The following is a 23,347-nucleotide window of genomic DNA, read 5'->3' on the forward strand; positions in this document are numbered from 1 at the left end:
TATTTATTTATTTGACAGAGATAGAGACAGCCAGCGAGAGAGGGAACACAAGTAGGGGGAGTGGGAGAGGAAGAAGCAGGCTCATAGCAGAGGAGCCTGATGTGGGGCTCGATCCCATAACACCGGGATCACGCCCTGAGCCGAAGGCAGACGCTCAACTGCTGTGCCACCCAGGCGCCCCTCCTCTGTTTCATTCTTGACCTCTCCTTAGCACCTAGATTTTACTCACTCACTTATATACATATACACATATATACACCATAAACATATGGTATATGTATACCTATACAATGTTTATTTATGGGTGTGCATCTGCCAAATGAAAAATGAAGAACATCAATGCATTCATTCCAGTGTATTCCATTTAACTTCACTTTCAAAATAATATGAGAAAGAATTTTCATACACAGGAATATCTGTGAACTGAGTTCAACAAGCAGTTGTTCAGCAAAAAATCTATAAAAGGTCCAAGTTACTAATGTGCCAAGCTTTCCTCTGAGTATCTACTCATGAACTGTATCTATCACAGGGCTATAGCTCCCTACGTCCAAGAATATTTGACTTGGAATCAATGCTTAGGCTAAAACCCACTGATCATCACCTATGAAGACTATGAAATTAGCCTCTAGCATAATGGATCTGGAGCTGAAAGAGACAAGGGTTCAAATCCCCATTATATCTTCTACATGCTGTGAGGCCTTAGCCAAGTTCCCTTATCTGTTAAATGAAGGTAATGGCACTTATACCATAGGGTTATTTTGAAAATTAGATAAGGTTACATACATAAAATACCCATCACAGTGTCTGATACATAATAAAACCCAATAAAAATTATTATTATTATTCATTCATTTCTCTTTTTTCCAATTAATATTAATGTCTACTTTGTTATAGGTCCTGAGTCTACACAGGGGTGCAGGCACAATTCAAGAGAAACTGGCTATAGTCCCAGAGCATGAAGAGCTGAAAGTGTAATAGGAAAGATAAACCCATAAACAAAAAGTATAAAAGAATTACTAGGAGTGCAGTATCTATTATCTCAACTAGGAAGGCTGAAACGAATCTGCCCTTCTCTAGCCTGGTATTAGGGCCTGGTTAGTCTCTAGAGTTGAGGGGTATATCAAAACACTTCCAATTTATAAAATGGAATCGCTTCTGAGATGGGTCAGAGCAGCTCTGAAAGAAGCCTTAGGAAGACTGTAAGCGGAATGGTCAAAAATGATAGTCTCAGGGGCGCCTGGGTGGCTCAGTAGTTAAGTGTCTGCCTTCAGCTCAGGGCATGATCCCAGAGTCCTGGGATTGAGCCCCACGTCGGGCTCCCTGCTCCGCTGGGAGCCTGTTTCTTCTTCTCCCACTTCCCCTGCTTGTGTTCCCTCTCTTGCTGGCTGTCTCTCTCTCTCTGTCAAATGAATAAATAAAATCTTAAAAAAAAAAAAAGAATGACTGTCTTAACAGTCAAAAGGTAGAAGCAACTAGTATTAATTGAGAGATGAAAGGATAAATAAAATGTGGTATATATACAATGGAATATCATTCAGCCTTTAAAAAGGATGGAAATTCTGACACATGCTATAACATGGATGAGCACAGTGGACATTATGCAAAGTGAAGTAAGGCAGTCATAAAAAGACAAGCATGTATGATTCTGCTTATATGAGATATTTTGAGTAGTCAAATTCATAGAGACAAAAAGTAGAAATGTGGTTGCCAGGAGCTGAGGGGAGGGAAGAATAGGAAGTTAGTGTTATATACAGAGTTTCAATTAGGGAAGGAGATGAAAAAGTTCTGATAAGGGATGGTAGTGATGACTGCACAACAATGTGAATGTACTTAATACTACAGAACTGTAAAGTTAAAAATGGTTAAAATGGTAAATGTTATGTATATTTTACCACAATTTAAAAAAAAGAATAATTGTCCTACGACTTACAGAAAGACAGACAGCATGCGTCCCCTGTGATCTGACTTTGGTCATTCTTGCATCTGGTAGCATATCAACACAGCCTTTCCCAGGTTAAGACATGAGAAGAATTTCGGGGCAGTCCTCAAACATAGGACCCTGTTATAATGTAGTCAACACCTAAGAAACCACAAGTGCACAAACATCCAAACCCAGAATTTACAGCAAAATAGACGGTTGCTATACAGTGACTGCAGTTTTATTTCTACAAATGTAAGAAACAAAAAATAAATCGAAGTATTGTATATCTAAAAGCCAGGTAAGGATTATATAAACTAATTCCTAAAGAGATAAGTCCCCAGAAAAAAATGACTGGCCCATGTGGAGTGGATTTCATATATCAGTACAAAGGTCTCATAACAAACTTTACTGCCTGAAATTAAAGGAAAAAAAATCATGCTAATTTGCATGAAACAACACAACTTTTATAGACTAAACAAAAACGTCACGACTGACGGTACTATACAATGACCTGGTTTCCTAGTGGCCCAGAAAGATGGAAAATAAATCCCAAGGACCCTAGTTCAGATAGACTGGAGAGGGTAGACTCTGGATGTCTTGCATGATTAAAGGCTATGTCACAGCTCAGTGGGGTCTACACTTTGGAAGCTTCCCCCCAGCAGTGCCCTATGTGACTAAGGACTGGGATAAGAGTGACAGCTTCACAAAGGAGACAATAAGAGATAAAGCTTCTTCCTAGTATGTTCAAAGACTCCAGAATCCAAAACTTAACTTCTCTGCTACCCATCCATCTAATTTTCATTAAGAGCAATTTATATCATCTATGAAGTCAAACGCACCTCTATTTTTACCTTATCAAACCCTAAAATAAAGGCCAGGGTGTAGTGTGGACATAAGCCTTGGTTAGGATCACAGCAATCCTCACATCAAATAATTGGTTTAAGTTTGGGCCAAGTTCATCAACAATATGACAAGGTTCAGGCAAAGCTGGCTGCCTTCTTGCATTTCAGAAAGACTAGCATTGTTTCTGACACTAGTACATAGGTGTAAGCAACCTCTGGGTGGGTAATGCCACCAAACAAAAGCAACACCTTCAAAGTCTCTCTCAGTGACCAGAGGCAGCCAGACACTCAAACTGCCAGTCCTGAATTACGGCCTCTGAATGGTGAGGGCTTCACATTTCACTGATCAGGGCACAGCCCAATCAGAAGACAAACCCCTGCACTGCCAGGGACCAGCAAATCCGCTTTCTTCCAGAGTGCACATGACTGAATGTGCTTCTGTCCATCATCTGGGTCATATATAGTTCAATGCGAGCTGAGCAGACAGGGCTGCAAGGAAATCTGGCGCGGTTCAATACCTCGTCTAGCCTGGGTTCCAGCATCTAATTTTTTTTTACTGACAAATTCATTTCTCTACCGGGACAGGATGCTGTGCTGGCTGGAAGTTCCATTTCTACAGCAAGAATCCTATCTGGAAACACAGAAGTTGTCCTCTAGCCACAGCAGCTTGAACTTTTTTGATTGTTGTTGCTGCTTTCTCCCATCACCCCCACCCCCTTTTGACAAAGATCCAACTGTAAAAAGTCTTACGTAACAGTTCAGGACTACTTCGGTTCTTTTACTGGGTAAGCACTTTCAATTTTTTTTTTTAAACTAAAAACCATTTTAACATTGAATCTGTTGAGAAGCTTAACTAAAATCTTTTAAGTAATTTGTGTAGTGAAATACTGTCAGTGGATTTTTTTAGTCTCATTTCTGCACGTGCTCCTTTGTTCTCAGAACAGAAGCTTTTTATACACACCCCATAACGCAGCTGGAGAGAGTTATGAAGTCAGTTATTATAAGGAACACAAAGGTTGTTTTGCATTCTTTGCCTTTAGATAATTAATTTTGTATTTGTTTTCTTAAAACAGAGTAGTTAAAAAAGGGAGAAATTCACAAAAGAATAAACTGTTGGAGAAAAAAGTTTGAAGTTTTTACCACCTTTTCTATCTGTAGTTTTGTGTGGCCAAACACTTGTGCTGCCTGGGGCGGTGGGGGTAGTGGCAAGCGTAGACAGAGAGGAACTAAGCCAGACATGGACAAAGGCATGAGCCAAAACCAGACAGTCCTGGCCGTTCGATAGGCCAGCAGTGGGTGAGACAGGTCAGCCAGCTGCAGGGGCGGGAGGGGGGGAGGAAAGGGGCATGGATGTGTGAGGTGCTCATGCGTGCGATCGTGACTAGATTCTGAAACTGCCAGCCATTTTCCCAGCTATGCTTTGTGCAATCTAAAGGAATGCATCTCCTCCGAAGGAGTCTTGCCAGAGCCCAGTGATAGAGAGGAGTGTGATAAATACCACAACATATGGAATCAGAAAATACTGGGATCTGGGGTGGGCAAGAGGGAATGCAGAGGGTGTGGAAATTTTTTAGTGATCTGGAATGTGTTGAGTGACAGGAAGTGCCCCAAGCTTCCCCCCGCAACTCTTCTCAGTCGCGCCTGCTTTTGTCTAACTCTTGTAATCTACACACTACTGCTTACAAAGCTGTCTGAGTTTAAGACAAAAAGAAACATAAAAGGCTCTCCGCTCCATAGTACCTGCGATATGGAAGGAGTGTAAAAAAGCATGGCCCTTCTAGCCTATGGACATTTTTTCAGGTATATAAGACAAAGATAAAATAATAATTTCCCAAGGATAATTGAGAATTATGAATTCGAGTCTGGCTTTCAAATCTGATTTTAAAAAATCCTGATTCTGCTATACTCACAAATGCTTAAGTTGGTTCCTAATTTTAATAAGGCTTGTTTGTTTGGTTAATATACTGCATTTGAAGTTGTTTCTATTTTCTTTGTATAAATTTGGACTTTGGGGGAAAATGCAAATAAGTAGAACGCACTAAAAAAAAAAAAAGGATTTTTCCCTTCATTGGTTAAAAAGCATTTTCAATGAATGGTTTCTTGGAAAAAGCAGCTCTTTCTTTCTCATTTTTATATGTATACTATAAAGAGAGCTTTATGCCATAATAAATGTAAAGTAGAAAACTTTTGACAGAAAATAATACAGTGTTCTAGGTGAAAAACAACTTAGCATTTTCTCAAACTTTCATATTATCAACAGAAACACTAAAACTTGGTAGAAAAGTAGCCAAATAATTGAATGGTTAACCCTACTTCTGGAGGATAAAATGGAAAATTAAGTGTGAATAAAATGATACTTGGGAATGTTTCTACCTCCTACCACAAAAGATGTTAGTGGTCAGCCTAGGAGTTAATCTTTCCTAGTGTGGCTCTGAGCCTTCATGCCGAGCAGACATTATTCACATGACGATTCGAAAAGTCCATTCATATATCTCACTACCTGGATTTGAATAGAAACCAGACAGCAATTCTTTAGTTCCAGCCACCATTCGCCCCACTGGACAATAGCGATTTGTTAGCACAGAGTCACAGGCTGTGGGACACAAAGCTTGGAGCTGCAGAAAGATGGGGGATTCAGAGAACAGGAAATTACAGGCCCGATGCACTCCTGGCAGCTCTGAGAATACAAAAAAAAAAAGGCAACACAGCGATGCCATGTTTAAGAGCTACTTCTAGCTTTTTTAACCACCTCCAATGTCATAAAAGCTCTATTGTTGGAGTACATAAAGTCACGAGTCCCATGTGCTCTCTTTTCTCACTATAGGGAACTTCATTCAATGCCCTGGCACAGTCAGAAAAATCAAAAGCATCCAGAGTTGATTAGTTGTAAGTTTTGACAGAAAGGAGAAGAATATTTTATAAATAAATTGTCAGAGAAAAAATATGCTTAGTAACACAAGTGACACAGAGTAAAATAAGTATCTTTTACAAATTATTTCATAAGACCAATCAAAATGAAACCAAATGTATCAAGATTCCAGGGAAAAAAATTTTTCTTCAAAATATCATATAAAATCTATTATTTAATTCAATCAAAAGTTTCTTCAGAAGATACATATCAATATAAAAACTAATCTTATACAGAACGTTCCTGAGTTCTGAGTTGTATTTTCCAAAAACAAAGAACTAAAATCAAAGCCCTAAGGATTTATTTTGGCATACTAGAAAGGGAAACTACATTTTCTTTTGTTGGTTATCAAATTATTGTAGTTCTATGGCTAAATTTAGAAATTGCCTCTACCTCCCTCTCTTTAGACCTAAAAAATAAAATTAATAGACATTCTAGGTGAGGGGAGAGACATAATTCTCCAATCTCAATCAATGAGCACAGGCTCCCATCCAGGCCCTCATGCTGCAACCTGAGCACCAACAGGCCAGAATGGTGTCCATTTCAACGGGAGGAGACCCTACACAAGGAAGTTATACATGGTTTTGTTCTTCAGCCTTTATTCTGTGATCCATTAGCAGACACAAATCCTAAATGATATCATACCTGAAATATTCATCAAATGAGATCATGAATTATCAAAAAGTGCTTTGGAAATACCAACTGTTCTACTCTGGTCCCATGGCCTTAAAACGCATGCCTGCTAAAGTTAATGCTGCTGGAAAACAAATCAGCAACTTTTAAACTACCAATTACTGGATCTCTTCAAATTCTATCATTACCCACCAAACACAAGCATTAGTTACGACCTCACGCTGCGCTACTATCCAATACAGTAGCCACAAGCTATATGGGCTATTTTTATTTGAATTTAATCAAAATTAAATAAAACAAAAAATTCATTTCTTCAGTCATGCTAGCCACATTTCAAACACTCAATAATCCCATGTAATGAGCTATCATATTGGACAGCACAGATATAGGATATTTCTATTAGAAAGTACTACTGGGGGCACCTGGAAGGTTCAGGCAGTTAAGCGTCTGCATCAGCTCAAGACACGATCCCAGGGTCCTGGGATTGAGCCCTGCATCAGGCTCCCTGCTTAGTAGGGAGTCTGCTTCTGCCTCTGCCCCTCCCTTCCACTCATGCTCTCTCTTTTAAATAAATAAAATCTTAAAAAAAAAAAAAAGTACTACTAGACAGCAATAATCTAGACTATGCTCAATCCAGAATACCTACCTCAACTACACATTCAGCTGGACATGAAAGAAATTCTTCTCTAAGTAAAAAATATAATAGGGGCGCCTGGGTAGCGCAGTCATTAAGCGTCTGCCTTCGGCTCAGGGCGTGATCCTGGAGTTCTGGATCGAGCCCCATGTCAGGCTCTTCTGCTGGGAGCCTGCTTCTTCCTCTCCCACTCCCCCTGCTTGTGTTCCCTCTCTCTCTGGCTGTCTCTCTGTCACATAAATAAATAAAATCTTTAAAAATATATATATATAATAAAAATATAATGACAAGTATGACAAGGCAGCTAGCACCATGATACTTGAGATAGGTGTAAAAAAGCATTTTGAGGGGCGCCTGGGTGGCTCAGTCGTTAGGCGTCTGCCTTCGGCTCAGGGTGTGATCCTGGCGTTCTGGGATCGAGCCCCACATCAGGCTCTTCCGCTGGGAGCCTGCTTCTTCCTCTCCCACTCCCCCTGCTTGTGTTCCCTCTCTCGCTCGCTGTCCCTGTCAAATAAAAAAATAAAATCTTAGGGGCGCCTGGGTGGCACAGCAGTTAAGCGACTGCCTTCGGCTCAGGGCGTGATCCCGGCATTCTGGGATCGAGCCCCACATCAGGCTCCTCCACGATGAGCCTGCTTCTTCCTCTCCCACTCCCCCTGCTTGTGTTCCCTCTCTCGCTGGCTGTCTCTCTCTCTGTCAAATAAATAAATAAAATCTTTAAAAAAAAAAAAATAAAAAATAAAAAAATAAAATCTTAAAAAAAACAAAACAAAACATTTTGATACCAAAGGTTTCTTTTTTTCTTGGTCCATAATAAAGAGATTATGAAGAATATTAAGGCAGTAGTGGCAGACAGGTAAGAGTGGCCAGAGTAATTAAAATGTTCCAGAATGGTACTTAGTATCAAAAAGTTCTTCCTAGGGGCACCTGAGTGGCTCTGTCAGTTAAGGGTCTAACCCTTTATATCAACTCAGGTCTTGATCTCAGGAGAGTAATTTCAAGGCCCTCACTGGGCAGTGTGGAGCCTATTTAAAAATAAAAAATTAAAATTAAGAAAAAAGAAAGTTCTTCCTAAACATATGAAGCAAGTAATTCTATGGTCTCCTTCACATTACTGTCATGGACAATATGGAACAGCAAAGAACAAGGGGCTTGAAATCAGTCAGACCTGGGTGTGATTATAAGTACCTACCCTACCAGCTAGTGAATATTAGGCAAATTAATCCACCTCTCTGAGATTTAGCATCCTTATCTACAAAATGGAAAAATAGCTAACCTGCATGAAGTAGGGAAGGACTCAGGATAAAGTATATAAAGCATCCAGAGTAAGGTGCCAGGCATGTAGTGGGAATTTTAAAAAGGGTAGCTATTATTTATTAACATATTTTCCCCCCTAAATCTTTACAATGTGACTACTTGTAGATAGACAAATACTATTCAACACACAAAGCAAGCTGTCATAATTAGGTAACCTAAAATACTAACACTGGCCATTCAGTAAATCAGCTGGAATAAAATGGAAATATTTGTATGCCAGATAGCTTTCCCCTGCCAATATGTGACCACGCCGCTCCATACAGCCTGGCTTTTTTACCAGAATAATCTCATGTCATACTTGACTCAAAAAACCAGCAAGGTCCCTGTGTGTTCAGAGTCTTATATTATGGGTCTAGACTTAGGTTTTATATAGAAGGACAGTGTTGTGTAACTAAAAAGTAAACTTTAGCAAGGGATGCATACATTGTTGGGTGAATTTTAAAAAATGGCTTCCCAATAGGGAACCTAATGCCTGTTCAAGAAAATAGAAAAGGTTATTTTTATTTTTTTTTAAGATTTTATTTATTTATTTGTTAGAAAGAGAGAAAGAGAGAGACCACAAGCAGGGGGAGTGGCAGGCAGAGGGAGAAGCAGGCAGAGAGAGAAGGAGAAGCAGACTCCCCGCAAAACAAGGAGCTTGATGCAGGACTCTATCCCATGACCCTGGGATCATGACCTAAGCCAAAGGCAGATGCTTAACTGACCGAGCCACCCAGGCATCCCAGAAAGCATTATTTTAGAAATGCAATGATAAGAAGCCTCATTCGCCCTTGCTGAGATGCCTGAAGCACAGAGGAAAACTGTAGACAGAAATTTTTTTTCTAAGTATTGGACTGAGGCTTTTTTTTCAAGGAATATTTAAGTAACTCAGATTATAATAATAGTAATAATGAACTGGTAAAACATCCAATGCCTTATTGCCTTTAATTATTGTGAACTTGGTATCTGGTCAAGACCAGATGCAATGAGTGGTGCCTCCCCAAGGCTTGAGTGGATAAAAAAAAGAAAAAATCCAAGTGATTCCTTCATGATCATGTCTTAACTTCCAAATCTGCCATTAAATAAACTGGACATGATAAACATGGATATGAGGTTCTTAAATTTTGATGTCATTCTCAACCCATCCTATGCCTGCTAGGTCCAAGAATCATGGGTCTTAGTGTCAAGTGAACATGGGTTAGAATCCTGGCTCTGCTACTTTTTTATTAGGTTATCCTGAATAAGTCAATTCCTCTCTTTGTCTCAGACTCTTCATGCATAAGATATGAATATTAAAGCCTTCCTTCCAGTCATTTTAAAGGTCATACACATAAAGGATCATACACATAAAACATCTTGAACATCCTGGCACTCACAGAAATGTCAATTCTGTGAAAACACAGTAAGGCCTTGAGGTCCAGTTCATTGTCTGACTCTTCCCAAACATGAATGGAAAGAGAAGGGTTCCAGGCTGATTTATAGCACAGACAATTCTCTGTTTAAATTTTAATTAAAACAAACATGAAAATAAAAGCTGTCAACACTGCACAAAGAGTTTCAAGTCTTAGAAACATAAATATTAGGGGTACCTTGGTGGTGCAGTCAGTTAAGTATCCAACTCTTGGTTTCGGCTCAGGTCGTGATATCAGGGTCAAGAGATCAAGCCCGGCCTTGGCCCTGAGCTCAGTGCAGAGTCTGCTTAAGACTCTCTCTCCCTCTACCTCTGCCACTCCCTGCTCCTGCACTCTCTTTAGAATAAATAAATAAATCGGGACACCTGGGTGGCTCAGTCGGTTAAGTGTCTGCCTTCAACTCAGGTCATGATCCCAGGGTCCTCGGATCAAGTCCCGCATCAGGCTCCTTGCTCAGCGGGGAACCTGCTTCTCCCTCTGCCTGCCGCTCCCCAGTGCTTGTGCTCACTCTCTTTCTCTCTCTGACAAATAAATAAAACCTTTAAAATAAATAAATCTTTTAAAATAGAAACAAATAGTAAATAAGTTGATTGAATACAGGATAATTATCTGAAAAGTGAGGTAGAACCTCAGATTTTAATATTATAAAATGTAATTTAATACTGATACTAATTTAATGCTGTTGAATATATAAAAATCATTTCCTTAAATTAAGAGATAATATTTCTTTTTGGAATAAGATTTCTACTCATTCTTCTTGGTGATTAAAACAAAAATATGAAAGTTCTAAAATACTGCCCCAATCGAGAAAACAGCCTCCTGCAGGTAAGGGAAAGAAAATTCATTACTTTTAAAATCAAAGCCATGGAAGGAATTCCCGGGTAAATGTTTTCCTACTATATCCGTAGATTCATTTTAAAGTTGAAAATAATCCAGTAGAACTAGAAATAGTAGGTGTTTCTTAATCCCAAATAACTGAAAAATACTGGACATGCCACATAACCTTTCAGACTAGAGAAAGTAGATTTTCAAAAAAAAAAAAAGATGAGGAAGAAGAACTATTAAGGGAGATAGTGTGGTGTAGTCAGACATCTGAAAAGGTAGATTTGTCTCCAAGAAAAGGGCTGGATTAGATAGAGGACATCAAATCCTAGCTCAGCCACTATCTAGCTAGGTGACTTTTAACAAGTCATTTCTGAGTCCTTGTTACCAGCAGTGGTCCAAAAAAACCCATTCATACTAGAGACTAAAGGGTGATAGCACTTAGAGGTGAGAAATTTGGACTGGCCAGAGTGTATTCAAATTCAGTCTCTGCAAAGCCTAGTTACCATAAAAGGTTTTACAGGACTGCTTAATTGGATAGATTAAATAAACAAGAAAGATAGTTACATAAAGATAGATAAGATAGATCAGATCACAAGATTTCCATGGATGCCATTAGCATACATAAAGAAATCACAAAAGGTAACCAAAGGAAAGGTTCCTCAGCAGGCAGGTGTTTCTGAGTTCTTACTAAATGCTGATCAAGCACAGCCTTCTTTTTCTAGTCATTTATCCAACAAATATTAAGTTCCCAATATGTATTATACACACTGCTAGACCCAGGTTGAGTGATGAACAAAACAGATATATTAGCTGCCCTCATGAAGCTGACAAGCTATAAACTAAGATAACCATGGCCAGAAGCCGTAACATTTTAAAAATGGTAGGGATGTGAGAAACTCTGAGAATGAGCCCCGTGATTTGGGGGAAGTGCCTGGCCATCTGTTGAAGCTGAACTAACACAGTCCATAAGAATATGGAAGAATACACTCTCAGCTGTGTTTGATTCAAGCAAAGAGATATACTAAACTACAAGATCTTAATGGTTTTTAAACCAGTAAGGAAATGAAATACCCTCAAACACGTACGCTGGTTTCAAATGACCATTACTCAAATCTGTGGTAAACCACTATCTCATGCAAAAACTCAGTCTCCTTTTGATGGATGATTAAGAACAAGGTAATTTCTGCGAGGAGACAGTAAAGGGGTCGAGGCATGGAATGACAGTCCAAGAATCATGAAACACTGGAGCATTAAATGTGATACATATTGCCTTCACCCCCTTCCCTAATATTATGTTTGTAGCACTCAGCATCCCTTTAACAGCACATGCTATGACCATCATGATTACACAGCTAGTGTACTCAGAGTACTCAACCCATGACTCAACTAGTTCTTAGCAACCAAGAATATTTGAGACATGCACGATAAATACGAAGAGAAGGAAAGGCTGGAGTCACAACTAGGCTTCTGTAATGATTCATCTTAAAAACTAGAACCACTTATCCTTACAAGATGTCTAAATATTAACCTTTCTTTCAATTGGAATTTAGTCTTCGCTGTCATAGAACTATAAAAAGAAGTTGCTTTTACCAATGAAATAAAGTATATACAGGTACCACAATGGCACAATGTTATTTCGACAAAACCCAAGGTTCCCAATGTTCCAATCAAGAAATTCCCAATCTAGTTTCTTGACATTTACAGAACCTGAGTTTCCACCCACATTTTTTCACTCGTAAAGATTAAATATCATGTATCTTTTGCTTTCTCTTTGTTCACTGGATATCAAAGTCAAGTGAAAAAGAGATCTAGCATATGTACTCAGAAGAAATTAGACAATTACATCAAAAAAGAGGATCCCAATCTGCTCATTTGTTATTAAGACCTAAATTTTGGTGTAAGTACCTCCATATGGCTAATAGCATTATATTTTGTCAGCCTCACTTCTCTATATAATTCTGTATTACTAGAACAGAACAATTTCTTTTGCTTGGCCACTTAGAAGCTTCTAGGTGTATAGCTCATTCATTCGAAGGATGTATGTGGAGTGCTTAGCATATGACAACTCCTGTTCTAGGAACTAGATGTACAATAGGAAACAAGACAAAGGCCCCGTACTTGGGCACTGTAGTCACAAAGACATGGATCCAGTCTCAGCTTGAGCGCACTCTGACTGTGTGACCCTAGACAAATCTGTCTCTCTGAACCACAGGTGCCTCCTCTACAGGGAAAAAAGGTAAAGTAATACAACTTCACAGAGCTGTTGTGAAAATTATATAATCTTTGTCAGTGTCTGATATAGTGCCTAGAACACCACAGATGCTTGACAAATGGTATAGTTTTACAAATATCTGTTCTATTATCCATGCTGCTTTCATATTCATCTATATGAGAATAACTCTAATTTTTTAAAATAACAGGTTTCAAAGGCTTAAGTGTATCTAAAATATTTGTTTCAGGTGTTAACAGCTAAGCAGAATAAGCCATTTATATATAAAATGCTACTTCTGGTTATTATAGCAAGAATATAAAAGAAAAATACTTTGAACCTGGTGTATCAATAGTGAAATGGAGGGTCACACTCACACAGATTTCAAAGGGTAGGACACTCTATCACTAGCAGTATTACTACTTCAGCCAATTTAATCAGAAATTATACCGAAGAAACATTTAAAAGATTTGGAATCTCAATCTACCACAGCCATCAAAAAAGGCAAAGGAAGCATGTCTTTCCTCTAAAGATTATTACAAAAGTCTCATAAAGAAAATTCTCTAAAGGCAAATTCCTAGCTGACTGCAGTGATATACCTTATAAAATAACTTATTTTTCATCTCATCTTACTGCAAATAGACTGGGAAGCACAAAAACTAGGAACACAAAAAAAGTTATTCACACTCCAAAAACAGTTATTCATAATCTATCTAAAGATAACCATTGTCAACATTTACTAAATTCCCTCTAACCTTATTTTGTAGTTATTTAACATATTAGTTTTTTTTTAAATCCTGGCAGTTTTTCCATCATTATACATGTAATACATGATTTATACAAAATCTACATAATAAAGAAAAATAAAGAAAACTTGCCATCCATAATTCCACTCACAGAAAAAAATCTTCTCATATCTTGATGTAGTTCGTACACAGTGGAATCAATTCTCTATAGTTTTATATTCTAATTTGTTCACGTGTAAGTATTTTCAAAAAGTCATTAAAATGGGGACACCCGGTGGCTCAGTCGGTGAAGCATCTGCATTCAGCGCAGGTCATGATACCAGGGTCCTGGAATCGAGCCCTGCACTGGGCTCCCTGCCCAGCAGGGGAGTCTGCTTCTCCCTCTGCCCCTGCTCATGTGCACTCTTTCTCTCTCTCTCTCTCTTAAATAAAATCTTTAAAAAAATAATAATGAAACATATGCATCCAATAAACTTTTTAAAAAAGTCATTAAAATGACTTTTTATTTTACTTTATTTTTTTTGAAGAGTTTATTTATTTGAGAGACAGAGAAAGAGTGAGAGAGGGCATGGCAGGGGCAGGGCAGAGGGAGAAGCAGGCTCCCCACTAAGCAGGGAGCCAAACGTCGGCTCAATTCCAGGACCCTAAGCTCACGACATGAGCCGAAGACAGATGCTTGACTGACTGAGCCACGAAAGTACCCCTAAAATGACTTTTTAGATATCCAGGTAGTTTCCACTTATTCTCTATTATAAATAATACTGTAGTGGACATATTTATACAAAAATCACTATCCACATTCCTGATCTTTTTTTTGGGGGGGGGTCTGACAAATCTATATTCCTACCAAAAGAGACTGATAGCACTGTCTCACCATAAGCTCACAAACATTGAGAATGTGCTATACATAATTAGCTGCCACCCAAATACAATAGTTTGTTTGTTCAATAATGAAAAGCTAAGAGATTTTGTTTTTTAAGATTTATTTGTTATTTTTTTAGAGAGTGCGCACACGTGGTGGGAGGGGCACGGGGGGGAGGGGAGAATCTCCAGCAGACTCCCCACTGATCTCAAGACCCTGAGATCATGGCCCGAGCTGAAGTCAGACACTTAACCAACTAAATTACCCACATGCCATAGGAGAAGAAAGTTCTAAAGGAAAACTCAAATAGGGGAAGAAAGTAGAAGAATCTCCATAGTGAAATAAAACACATCCCTAAACATGCTGAGCAGTTGACATAAATCTTGAAAACCTTCCAACAGGACACAGGGAAGTTTCACATCAGCTTCCAAAAGTCTCAGATATAAAAACAAATCAATTCAAAACAAAACAAAAATACTCAATCTCGTGGATGTGTTTCACTACTTGAATACCATGAATCAAGAATCAGTTCTACCTATGGGATAAAAATGAAATGGAAAAATTAAGATGCACGAAAACCATTGTTTTCACACTGAAATTATTTTCAAATTTTAGGAGCAAAGATATAAATGTGGATATATATTTTTGATTTCCCAAATGTAACAGAAAATTCTATAAATTCTTACCAAGACAAGACAACCAAGAATATAATTTATTCAAAAAATCTTTATGGAACGACAACTTTGTTTCAGATACTTTAATGGATGTATAAGAGATCCAAAGTTGTTAGGAGGAGTTCTTTCCTCAAAAAAGGTTGCCTTTAGAATCCTTCACAATCTGGCCCTCTAACATCATGTAGTATATGCCCTGTCTGAGTGTTGAAATATCACATATCTCAGGCCATGGCTGGAAAAGGAAAACCTTTCAGGACACTGTACTGAGTGTCAACTTAAAAATCAAAATTCCTTGAGAGGGAAAACAACAACAACAACCAAAGTCATATAATCCAATTGAATAAATCCTACTCACACGGCTTCACACCAGCACACAGTAATGTTTACCCAAGTACCTAGGGTCAAGAGGAATTCAAATATTGACAGGAAGAAAAATACCTTCTACTTTCCACAAAATAACTAATAAAACTACTATCATTTTTCATTTCTTTGTAATTTCCCCTGTAAATCCTACTTAATTTGAGTATTACAAGAGAGATTTCTCCTTATCAGAAAATAATGCCCCCAGTTCCTGCAGATATTAGTATCACACAGGAGAGAAACTGTCATAGTAACTTCATGCTCCAGAAATAAAAGCTGATCAACTCAATGTGAAAGGTTAGACTTCTGAGAAAGCTCCGCATCTGCTAAAAGACTTTAATACTTGCATATACCTAAAATGTTTCAGAAATACACCCTCTCCCAAATAATAGCAAGTAACATTTATCAAGGGCCTACCACGTCTGAGACCCTATGCAATACTTTTCTCAACATGTCACTTCATAATCAAAACCACCAAAAAAGCCCAATACTGTTATTAGCCTCTATTTTATTGATGAAGATATTGAACTTGGAAAGAAATTATTTGTCCATTGTCAAAAGTGCTAGGAAACAAAAGAGTCCACATTTGAATGCAGATGACTGGCTCTTAGGAACCTGCTCATTTCACTATAGCAGTTTGATTTTCTGTGGTTTGGTGGGACTTTCCTTCTTTTAAATTTTTTCTTGTCAACAACCAGAAAAAAACTTTTCTGCTCCTGACTTTGAAAAGAACTAGTTTTCCAAAATCACAAGAAGATAGGGCAGTACAATGCAATTTCACATACAATGAAAACAGATTTCTGGGATGTTAGCAAGTATATACAGTCTAAATTATGCATGGAACTTCTAAAAATAGCCAGTTATCATTTATTTATTAGACTTCAAGTCTCCAGAAAAAGTAGAAAAACTGTATGATTTCTTTTAAAAATTCAGTGAAGTATAAACAATTTAGTCTAATTTGGAGAAATATAGTATTTGCTAAAAGAGACTAGTTTCCACTGCGCAAATGCACTGTGCCAACATTTTAATGCTGTTTGTAAGAATTTATAATATCTTAAAAAACGCATCTCTAGATTATCATGTGAATGTGAAAGCCCTCTGTAAATGGTAAAGCCAAATTATCATTAATATTATATTAAAGCATTCATTCTGCTTTAAAACAGTTCCTTGGGTCGCCTGGGTGGCACAGTTGGTTAACTGTCTGCCTTCGAGCTCAGGTCCTGAGGTCCTGGGATGGAGCCCAGAGGCCAGGTCCCTGCTCAGCGGGGAACCTGCTTCTCCCTCTCCCTCTGCCACTTCCCCTCCTTGTGCTCATTCTCTCTCAATCTCTCAAATAAATAAATAAAACAGTTCCTAAAATTTGTGGTTGCCTTTTGATAACAGATGACTAGAATATACCGGATAAGACCCTTAATTTTGGGCAGACAGCAAAACGCAGAGGGAAAAAAGCACAGACAGTAAGGTGACAAGGGTTTAATCAAAGCTTCATTACTAAATTTCTAACTAAAATTCTCTCAGCCTCAGGTGCCTTATCTGTAAAAAGGGAAAATAGTAAGTTCCTTATACAGCTAAATGAAAGTTTTAAATGGCAAAATCCCTAGCGCCCAACACAAAGTACTGTTCGATTATTGTTAGTTCTCTTCCCTTTAGGGAGGTTTTTTTCTCTTTGTAAGAGTCAGACAGATGTCCAAGTTTGCTGGTGAATAAGGCCTACGTAGGAACAAGGACTGCGTTGCCTAAAACTTACAATTAGAAATCACTTGGCTTCTTAGTAGGTTTGGGATTAGGCTTTTGTTATTCCTTCAGTCACACACTTTTTTTTTATCAATCATTCAATAACAATACAATTTATTCATTCAAAGAATCACTGAGCACCTAAGCAGCAGCAAGCTAAGCACAAAAATGTCTTAAACTTCAAAAGGAGCTCACAGTCTAGTAGTAGGGACAAACCTTAAAGAGACAACATGGTGCTCTAAGTGTATGATAAAGGAAAGTCCAGGATTATGGAAGTCCAAAGTAAAAGCACTTAACCTGGTAAGGGGAAGACAACTTGGAGGAAAAACATCTGAGATGAGTCTTGAAAGATAAACAGAATTTGTAGAAAAGGAAAGAACAAGATAAGGAGCTTTTCAGGCATAAGGAATAGTATGAGCAGAGCACTGCGAGGAGAGACTAAATCACATATTGAAGAAACCATATATGCAATGTGGCTGGAGCTCAGGGGGAAGAGAGAAGGCTGATAAGGCAGGAAGGGGTTTCCTTTGTCAAGCTCAAGCTGTGTAACTCATTCCAGCTGTATGCAGTAATTCACTAAACTTGTGTAAAGAGGGTGACTTCAGTCCCATTTGAGAGTCTAATGTGCTAGTTCCTCCTCAATCCAGCTAGCTTAAGAAAAAAGTCATACAACATACTCAGTTTTATGATGGGCATGTGCACTCCAAACACTAGCTACTTTCCATCTAGCAGTCAGAAAACACCACTTGAGGGGTGCCTGGGGGGCTTAGTCGGTTAAGCGTCTGCTTTTGGCTCAGGTCATGATCCTAGGGTCCTGGGACTGAGCCCCATATCAGCCTCCGTGCTTGGTGGGGAGACTGCTTCTCCCTCTCTTCCCCACTTGTGCTCTCTGTCGCTATCTCTGTCTCTCTCTCTCAAATAAATAAAATCTTTTAAAAAAAAACATGAAAGAAAACACTGCTTTTGAAACCAAAAACGTTATCTGAACAGGGTAATTACTGAAATATGTATAGCTACTCAGTTGTGCAAACTTCTCTGGCAGACTTTTACTTTGTTAACTCACAGGTTAAATACAGAGCAGGCCCTCAATAAATACTTAATTAAATTACAGTGAGAGAGAGAGAAGCCTTTAATGTATTCTTTATTAAAGGGCCAAGTGAAACGAAGACTTTAAAATAAAGAAAATTCCCTATTGTTTTTTCCCCTTCAGATGAATTTGGTCAACCTATTTCTTAAGTTTCTTTTGTTTTCAGATCAGACTATTTTCAGCTGAGAAAAGCTCTAAAAATGGGAAGTCTGTATTTTATTGCTAAATTATTACACTCTGACATTAAGTCTTTAAGTTAGTTCCATGCAGAGGCAGCTGACAAGCATAGTAAAGCTTCAGTAAAAGTCATGATTCATTCATGATTCACCATCAACAAATATTGACTGAGAACATAAAACCGTCAGCATGATCAAGGAAAAAATTCAGAATGGATGAAGCAGAGAGTATATCTAGTTTGGGAGCTATGAGGAAATGATGTGGCTTAGGAAATAGTTTATAAGGGCCCAAGAGTGAAAGCCATGTCAGGTTAAAGCATTTAAATTTTATCTAAAGATAGTCAGGGCATCAAGTTCTCAAGTAAAGTCAAATTTGCATTTAGCCACTGGGTGGAAGATGAATTAGAGGTGGGCAAGACTAGAGGCAAGGGGGCCAGTTGGACTGTTGCAGTCAGATGAAAAGATGATGGTTTTGACCACAGTGGTGGCAATAAAGATGTCACTTGCTGTAACATGGATGAACCTTGAGGACATTATGCTAAGTGAAATAAGCCAATCACAAAAAGACAAATACTGTATGATTCCACTTATATGGGTTATCTAAAGTAGTCAAATTCATAGAAACAAAGTGGAATAGGGGTGACCAGGGGCTGGGAGAAGGGAGTTGTTTAATGGGTACAGGGTTTCCATTTTCCAAGATGAAAAAGTTCTGAAGAGCTGTTGATCAACACTATAAATATACTTCACACTACTTAACTGTACATTTTAAAGGGGTTAAGACGGTAAATTTTGTGTGTTTTTTACTACAATTTTTTTTTTAAATGCAAAGAGGTTAGGCTTTTTTTGTTTCATTTGGTTTGGTTTAACATCTTTCTCTATTGAACCTCTGAGCAATGTCTCTTGCTATTTTACCAAGTTGTAAAATGAATATGGCTAAATGGCATCTGATTTGTAGGGCACCAAAGTTCCGCATGGCACCAAATATCTTACCTTATTACTTGTCATGCTACTTAACATTTCCTCTATCAATGTCATGGGTTGGTTTTTTTTTTTAAAGCTTGATTTAAAAAAAATTTTTTTTAAAAGATTTTATTTATTTGTCGGAGAGCACATGCAGGAAGAGCTGCAGGCAGAGGGAGAAGGAGACTCTGTTGAGCAAGAAGCCCGATGTGGGACTCAATCCCAGGACTCTGAGATCATGACCTGTGAAGGCAGATACTTAACCAACTGAGCCACGCGGGCGTCCCTTGATTAAAATATTATTGAAAAATCACTTAAAATGTAAGAAGTAGTAGGGGCGCCTGGGTAGCGCAGTCGTTAAGCGTCTGCCTTCGGCTTGGGGTGTGATCCCCGGCGTTCCGGGATCGAGTCCCACATCGGGCTCCTCCGCTGGGAGCCTGCTTCTTCCTCTCCCACTCCCCTGCTGTGTTCCCTCTCTTGCTGGCTGTCTCTCTGTCACATAAATAAATAAAATCTTTAAAAAAAAAAATGTAAGAAGTAGTAGACAGAGTAAAAAGTGAAATCTCACAATTCTACTCCCGACCAAAAGTTTTACTGGTTTGGTATGACTCCCTCAGATCTTCACTGTAAATACATGGAGAAAAAAGTCACTCTTTAAGGCCACTCTTAAGTGACTAATCCAAAGCCATTAACTAGAGATGGTATTTTGACACAAGTCCTTGAGCCCTACGCCTCCCCTCAAACTTTTTTAACCAAGCTATCACCTAGCTTTTAAAAATAGTAAATGTGTTTATTCAAGTATAAACATAGAGTAAAATACAATTTATCTCCAATGTATATACAGTTCAACAAATTTTTACAAAGTGAACACATCTGTGGAATCAACAACACCCAAATCAAGATTAGAACATTAATACTTCAGAAACTTCCTTTATGCCTCCTCCCAGTCATTATATTCTGTCAGTAAAAGTAACCACCATTCTGACTTCTATCACCACAGATTAATTTTGCTTATTTTTGAGCTTTTTATAAAGGTAATCACACATCATGTTATCTTTTGTGTCTGGCTTCTTTTGTTCAACATATTGTCTAGGACATTCCTCCATTGTGTTGCATGTTGTGATAGTTGGTCGGTATCACTGCCATATGGCATCCCATTTTACGGGTTATACCACAATTTATTTATCCACTCTACTGTGGATAGATATCTAATTGTTTCCAGTTTGGGACTATTACAACTAATGATGCTAGAACATTCTTATACATGTCTTTTGGTTCATACTTTCCCCATTTTTGTTGGGTATATGCCTAGAAATAAAACTGCCTATGTTCAACTTCCACAGATACTATTGAAGAACTTCCAAATGTTTGTCACAATTTAAACTCCACTTCTGCTGACAGAGGTTGAGTATTTGGGTTGTTCTCACCAACACTTTGAGTGGTCAATTTGTTTGCTATTTTAAGTGGGTATGCAATACTACCTCATTTTTTTTTAACTTTCATTTAATTTTTAATTTTCATTTTTCTGATATCTAGTCATGTTGATTACCTCAGGCCAGAGTGATAGATCTATATCTGGGAATTAGACTTAATAAAATCTAGTGACCAACTGGTTGGACAGAAGGAAGAGATAATCTAGACAGATTATCTAGACAGAAAAAAGACAGGGAAAGAAAGGACAGAAAACATACTCATTTCTGAAACCATTTACTTGAGTTTGCTAATGGGAGGGAGGGAGTGAGATATGAGAGCACGAAGGTTCCACATAAAAAAATAATTTAAAATAAAAATGTTCAACACCAACCATATCTTAGCTGGTAAAGAAAATAGACTTATAATCCTAAGGAGGCAAGATAAAGATAAACCACAGTATTTCAAAGATAGAACCTCACAGATGTTTAAGAACTCCCCACTATAACTTTCAGAAATCCCTATGAAGATAGAAAGAAATCTCTAGAGTGATGAGTCCCAGCAAATGGAATTAAAGAAAAAGTCAAAGCCTTAAATAAAAGACCAAGTTCACTAAATGCCACGATATCATGAAGACATCAGTTAGAGAAGAATCTTCTGTTTTCATACAAGAAGGCCATCTCCGATACCTATTCAAGTTTCCATATTATGAGAACATTTAGAAGAAAAGCAAGGGTCACAATTAACCAATACAATATATGAGGATTAAGGATGAGGTACAAGATTTGGAGCTAAGCTCTGTCCTCTGAGACTCACCTCATCACTGGAATATCTACCTAAGTACTGCTTCTCACCAAATATCACATGATAGTTAAAAGCTTGGGGTCTGGAGTCAGGTATACCTACATTCAGATCCTAACTCTGTCCTCTCAGCTATCTGACTCCAAGCAAGTGACCTTCTCCACCTTTGAGAATAACAGTAATGACCAACAGAACTACTGTGAACAATTACTGAGATAACACAAGTAAACTACTTAGTATAATCCCTGATCCACAGGAAGTGCTCCACAAATGTTAGCTGATATTATCATCTGTAAAATGGGACCAATTCACATATGCATAAGATTGAAAAGAAGTAAAATGACATGTGTAATGCCTAGCTACACAGGAGGAACTCAAACAGTAGATATTATCCCCTACTTTTAGGGAATTCTGTATCATTCACCGTCAAATGGAGTATGAAGTGACATAGTGCACTGATTAAGAACACAATGGGTCTGGAACTCTGGAGTTCAAATCCTGGCTCTCCTACTTATTAGCTATATGATCTTGGGCAAGTTATTTACCTCACTATGCATTCCCTTCCCTTCCCTTCCCTCCCTTCCCTCCCTCCCTCTCTCTCTCTTTTCTCTCTTTCTTTCTTCTTTCTCTCTTTCTCCCTTTCTTTTTCTCTTTCTTTCTTTCTCTCTTTCTTTCTTTCTTCCTTCCTTCCTTCTTTTCTTTTCTTTCTTTCTTTTTCTTTTTTTCTTTTTTTTTAAAGTATGTTCTGTGCCCAGCATGGAGCCCAGCTCGGGGCTTAAACTCATGACTGTGAGATCGAGACCTGAGCTGAGATCAAGAGTCAGATGCTTAACCGACAGAGCCACCTAGGCATGCCCCACCTTCCTGTTTTCATCTATAAGATGGGAAAAATAATAAGTACCTATGTTACTGGGTTGTTGTGAGGATTAGACAACCCTTCTTTTAAGTACTTTATATATAAAGCCCTAAAAACAAAACCCGGAACATAAGTACTATATAAGTATTAGCTTTTCTTATTTTGATAGTACATGTTTTGTTTGAGACTGTTTTCCATTAAAGAAATGAGAAAATTAGTTTGGATGAAAGCAACTTAACATTTTTTTATGGTTAAGAGAAGCCCAATGGAAATACTCATATACTCATCCTCAAAAATTGAGGGGGAAGGGAGGCTGAAAGAAAAACAAGTTAAAACACAGGAACTATATCATTACTAAATAAATGTGACTTCATCTATCCAGAAACAGTTATGAAAAAAAAAATGTGCTTTCTGGTTCTGCCCTAATTAGGCAAAAATTCAGATGAAGTTAGCCTACTTTCCACTGAAAGAAGGGAATCATTTTTCCTAGTCTTACTTTACAGAAGCCTGATAACCAACATATCTAGAAGGACTGATGCAAATGCATTGTTTTTATATAAACAAAACATCACTTAGAACAGAATAACCAATTCTGGAAGACTTCTTAGAAATGTCTTCCTGCATTATACTAGCATTTTCTTTCCACGCTCCGCAAATCTTCATCCCTGGACAAATCAGAAGAGGTATCTAAAGAGGCAAAAATTCAAGTAAGTAAGCATACTTTAGAATTGGAAGGGAAATCCCATGTTTATTCTTAGAAGGTCATGAAGTAAATCCTGTGGATTGGTTTCTGTAGCTAACTTACGAAATGAACAAAATACTAAACCACATCAATGACAAATAAAATTGGTAAATTGTAATTTATCTGTTTAAGAGTCTATGCCTACCAAGGCTGTGAGTTTCTTGAAAAAAGATCTTATTCATCACCAGCCTCTAGTACATAGCCTGGTACACATGGAAGGTGTTCAATAAATTGTGACTGGATATAGTCAGTGAGCACC

The 23,347-nt window shown here is 38.0% G+C and overlaps 1 protein-coding gene and 1 long non-coding RNA gene across 6 annotated transcripts in view; one reads left to right on the forward strand and one right to left on the reverse strand.

Moving 5' to 3' along the window:
- Positions 1-23,347, reverse strand: part of NR6A1 (nuclear receptor subfamily 6 group A member 1) — a 220,917-nt gene that overhangs the window by 113,823 nt on the left and 83,747 nt on the right. The gene's annotated exons all lie outside the window — the stretch shown is intronic.
- The window catches only part of LOC117803027, a 62,480-nt gene continuing 42,334 nt past the window's right edge, over positions 3,202-23,347 (forward strand). Inside the window, exon 1 of the long non-coding RNA XR_004626581.1 lies at positions 3,202-3,548. This is a non-coding gene — a long non-coding RNA (uncharacterized LOC117803027). The remainder of the gene's footprint in view (positions 3,549-23,347) is intronic.

The sequence above is a fragment of the Ailuropoda melanoleuca genome, chromosome 7, assembly GCF_002007445.2.
Source record: "Ailuropoda melanoleuca isolate Jingjing chromosome 7, ASM200744v2, whole genome shotgun sequence".
NCBI classification, from domain to species: Eukaryota; Metazoa; Chordata; class Mammalia; order Carnivora; family Ursidae; genus Ailuropoda; species Ailuropoda melanoleuca.